The sequence below is a fragment of the Triticum aestivum genome, chromosome 3D (assembly GCF_018294505.1).
Source record: "Triticum aestivum cultivar Chinese Spring chromosome 3D, IWGSC CS RefSeq v2.1, whole genome shotgun sequence".
Taxonomy (NCBI): domain Eukaryota; kingdom Viridiplantae; phylum Streptophyta; class Magnoliopsida; order Poales; family Poaceae; genus Triticum; species Triticum aestivum.
This window is the reverse complement of record NC_057802.1, coordinates 86537936-86543220: the sequence shown is the minus strand read 5'-3', so window position 1 is coordinate 86543220 and position 5285 is coordinate 86537936.

The following is a 5285-nucleotide window of genomic DNA, read 5'->3' as shown; positions in this document are numbered from 1 at the left end:
TCATCGGGAGGGGTGTGGCGTACCGCAAAACGGGACTCCACGGGATACTGTTCATCTCCACCGTCGACCTCCTCCAGCCTCCACGGGCTACCATCGACCTCCTCCAGCCTCCACGGGCTCCTGTTCATCCAGCCTCCACCGCGCGCTACTCTACCGGCTACTGTTCAACCACCCCTCCACGGGCAACCCTCCACCGTCTACTGTTCATCCAGCCCTCCACACCACGGGGTCCTGTTCAACCACCCCTCCATGGGCACCCCTCCACCGTCTACTGTTCATCTAGCCCTCCACCGCACCACGGGGTCCTGTTCATCCAGAGGCAACGCCACCGCTCACTGTTCATCCAATCCCCCCCGCAACGCTCACTGTTCATCCTAGAGGCAGCATCGATCGGCTTCAATTAGCAGCAGTAGCGAAGGAATCGCTCGATCGGGTTCAGTTAACAGCTATCGATCGCTTGGGTTTAGTAACGCGTAGCCTGCAGTGCAATCGCCCGGGTTCAGTTAGAGCCAACGCCTCGCACACACGCGCGTACGTGTACGAGAGAAACGCGCATCGCTCGGCCCCCGACCTCCCACCGTAACCGGGAACTCCCCGAAATTTTCCTCGCCCTCGCTTCTACCACGATTTTTTCCATCATGGACGGCCCAAAGAATGTCATGCAGCTGCGTCTCCGGCCCACCCAGGACGAAAAGCCCATTTTCTGTCATGATTTTTTGTCATAGAAGTAGGAGCCCACCACATCTATGATGATACTGGGTTTTACCACAATTATCGTCATAGAAGTGTCATATGTATGACAGAAAAAAATTTCGTTCGGCCCAAAATGTCACGGATGTGTCTTTTTTTGTAGTGCAACTAACGGCGACGGCGACATCCATGGCCAAATATCTGCAACAGAGCGAAAAGGCGGCGATACTTCCAGAGGGAGTCGCGCCGGAGTACATAGAGCTGCTCCTCTGGGCCATGGAGCAAACAGATATTTGGCTCGAAGCTCACAAGATAGTGGTACTGACGGCACTTATCTGGCTCGAAGCTCACAAGATCAGTGTTACGCATATATGCGTTAAATTCTTCCTTGATTCCTGCTTGATCCATGAAGTCCTCGGAAGGCCATTCACAAGGCCGCACTGGGGCGTCCCTTGGTGGTTCATCATCAGCATCACGCATTGCAATCCTGGGTCCTTGCTTCCTTGAAGGACCACCTTGGTACATTTTCCTAAACATATTTCTTCCTCTGAAATTTTTCTGAAATTTTTAGTAGCTTCAAATAAAAGTGAACCAAGATCAACAAAATTGATAGCAACTACTCCTATAAGTGCCTAGAGACTATATCATGCATTAGAACTACTTGGAACCATATACATTTGACATGCAAGCTTAAGAACATGGTCACCTAGGCAGCACAAATTTGCAATGAATAAAGCACTAGAACAAAAACTAATTGGACCAATGGAGGAGTCACATACCAAGGAACAATCCCCCAAAGCAGTTTTGTGAGAGGTGCTTTGAGCAAGGAGATCGAAAATCATAGCAAAATGAGTTAGAACTCGTGCTTGAGCTAGATGGTGATTTTTTTGGGAGGAAGAAGGAGTGTGTGTGTGCAGGAATAAGTGGAGGGGAGCCACCGTGGGCCCAAGAGGCAGGGGGCGCGCCCTGGACCCTCGTGCCCAGGTGCTTGCTCCCCCTGTTGTGTTCTCAGTGCCAAATATTCTCAAATATTCCAAAAAAATCATATTTCAATTTCAGGGCATTTGGAGAACTTCTATGTTCGGGGTATTTTTATATTGCACGGATAAATCAGAAAACAGACAGAAAAATACTATTTTTACTTTATTTCTACTAAATAACAGAAAGTAAAAGGAGGGTAACAGAAGGTTGTGCTTTCTAACTTCATCCATCTCATGCTCATCAAAAGGAATCCACTAACAAGATTGATCAAGTCTTGTTAACAAACTCATTCTGAATAACATGGAACCGGAGAAATTTCGAATAACACTATGTTACCTCAATGGGATATGCACATCCCCAATAATAAGAATATCATATTTCTTCTTGGCAGTAGGAAGAGGAAATTCAAAACCTCCAAAAATAATCGATGGAATTTTTCCAATAGAGTTGATACTGTGGACTTGAGGTTGTTTCCTCGGAAAGTGTATCGTATGCTCATTACCATTAACATGAAAAGTGACATTGCCTTTGTTGCAATCAATAACAGCCCCTACAGTATTCAAAAAGGTCTTCCAAGAATAATAGACATACTATCATCCTCGGGAATATCAAGAATAACAAAGTCCGTTAAAATAGTAACGTTTGCAACCACAACAGGCACATCCTCACAAATACCGACAGGTATAGCAGTTGATTTATCAGCCATTTCCAAAGATATTTCAGTAGGTGTCAACTTATTCAAATCAAGTCTACGATATGAAGAGAGAGGCATAACACTAACACCGGCTCCAAGATCACATAAAGCGGTTCTAACATAATTTCTTTTAATGGAGCATGGTATAGTAGGTACTCCTAGATCTCCAAGTTTCTTTGGTATTCCACCCTTAAAAGTATAATTAGCCAGCATGGTGGAAATTTCAGCTTCCGGTATCTTTCTTTTATTTGTAACAATTTCTTTCATATACTTAGCATAAGGATTCATTTTGAGCATATCAGTTAATCGCATACGCAAAAAGATAGGTCTAATCATTTCAGCAAAGCTCTCAAAATCCTCATCATCCTTTTTCTTGGATGGTTTGGGAGGAAAAGGCATGGGTTTCTGAACCCATGGCTCCCTTTCTTTACCGTGTTTCCTAGAAACAAAGTCTCTCTTATCATAACGTTGATTCTTTGATCGTGGGTTATCAAGACCAACAGCAGGTTCAGCTTCTACATCATTATCATTGCTAGGTTGAGCATCAATATGAACATCATCATTAACATTATCACTAGGTTCATGTTCATTACCAGATTGTGTTTCAGCATTAGAAATAGAAATATCATTTGGATTCTTAGGTGTTTCAGCAATAGGTTCACTGGAAGCATGCAAAGTCCTATCATTTTCTTTTTCTTCTTTTTAGAAGGACTAGGTGCATCTACATTATTTCTCTGAGAATCTTGCTCAATTCTCTTAGGATGGCCTTCAGGATACAAAGGTTCCTGAGTCATTTTACCAGTTCTAGTAGCCACTCTAACAGCAAAATCATTATTCTTACTATTTAATTCATTGAGCAAATCATTCTGAGCTTTAAGTACTTGTTCTACTTGAGTGGTAACCATAGAAGCATGTTTACTAATGAGTTTAAGTTCACCTTTAACTCTAGACATATAATCACTCAAGTGTTCAGTCATATAAGCATTATGTTTTAATTGTCTACCAAAATAAGCGTTAAAATCTTCTTGCTTAACCATAAAGTTATCAAACTCATCCAAACATTGGCTAGCAAACTTAGTAGGAGGGATTTCAGCTTTATCATATCTATAGAGAGAATTTACCTTTACTGCCTGTGTCGGGTTATCAAGACCATGAGTTTCTTCAATAGGTAATGGATTAAGGTCATATATTTCTTCAACAGGCGGTAAATTAAGACCATGTATTTCTTCAATAGGAGGTAAATTCTTAACATCTTCAGCTTTAATACCTTTTTCTTTCATAGATTTCTTTGCCTCTTGCATATCTTCAGGACTGAGAAATAGAACACCTCTTTTCATCGGAGTTGGCTTAGGAATAGGCTCAAGAGTTGGCTCGGGAAGTGTCCAATTATTTTCATTGGTCAACATATTATTCAATAGAATTTTAGCTTCATCCGGTGTTCTTTCCCTGAAAACAGAACCAGCACAACTATCCAGGTGGTCTCTGGAAGCATCGGTTAGTCCATTATAAAAGATATCAAGTATTTCATTTTTCTTAAGAGGATGATCAGGCAAAGCATTAAGTAACTGGAGAAGCCTCCCCCAAGCTTGTGGGAGACTCTCTTCTTCAAGTTGCACAAAATTATATATATCCCTTAAAGCAGCTTGTTTCTTATGAGCAGGGAAATATTTAGCAGAGAATTAATAAATCATATCCTGTGGACTACGCACACAACTAGGATCAAGAGAATTAAACCATATCTTAGCATCACCCTTTAATGAGAACGGAAATATTTTAAGGATATAAAAGTAGCGAGTTCTCTCATCATTAGTGAACAGGGTGGCTATATCATTTAATTTAGTAAGATGTCCCACAACAGTTTCAGATTCATAGCCATAGAAAGGATCTGATTCAACCAAAGTAATTATATCAGGATCAATGGAGAATTCATAATCCTTATCAGTAACAAAGATAGGTGAAGCAGCATAAGCAGGATCATAATTCATTCTAGCATTCAGAGTTTTTGTTTAAGCTTAGCTAATAATTTCTTAAGATCACTTCTATCATTGCAAGCAAGAAAGTCTCTAGCAGTTTCTTCATCCATAACATAGCCCTCAGGCACAACCGGCAATTCATATTTATTAGGGGGAGAGTCTTCATCATCACTATCATCAATATTATCAGTTTCAATAATTTCATTCTCTCTAGCCCTAGCAAGTTGTTCATCAAGAAATTCACAAAGTGGCACAGTAGTATCAAGCATAGAAGTAGTTTCATCATAAGTATCATGCATAGCAGAAGTGGCATCATCAATAACATGCGACATATCAGAATTAATAGCAGAAGCAGGTTTAGGTGTCGCAAGCTTACTCAAAACAGAAGGTGAATCAAGTGCAGAGCTAGATGGCAGTTCCTTACCTCCCCTCGTAGTTGAGGGATAAATTTTTGTTTTCGCGTCTTTCAAGTTCTTCATAGTGACCAGCAGATATAAATTCCAAGTGACTCAAAGAATAGAGCTATGCTCCTCGGCAGCGGCGCCAGAAAATAGTCTTGATAACCCACAAGTATAGGGGATCACAACAGTTTTCGAGGGTAGAGTATTCAACCCAAATTTATTGATTCGACACAAGGGGAGCCAAAGAATATTCTCAAGTATTAGCAACTGAGTTGTCAATTCAGCCACACCTGGATAACTTAGTATCTGCAGCAAAGTATTTAGTAGCAAAGTAATATGGAAGTAACGGTAATGGTAGCAAAAGTAATATTTTTGGGTTTTGTAGTGATTTTAACAGTAGCAACGGAAAAGTAAATAAGCAAAGAACAATATGTGAAAAGCTCATAGGCATTGGATCGGTGATGGAGAATTATGCCGGATGCGGTTCATCATGTAACAATCATAACATAGGGTGACACAAAACTAGCTCCAATTCATCAATGTAAT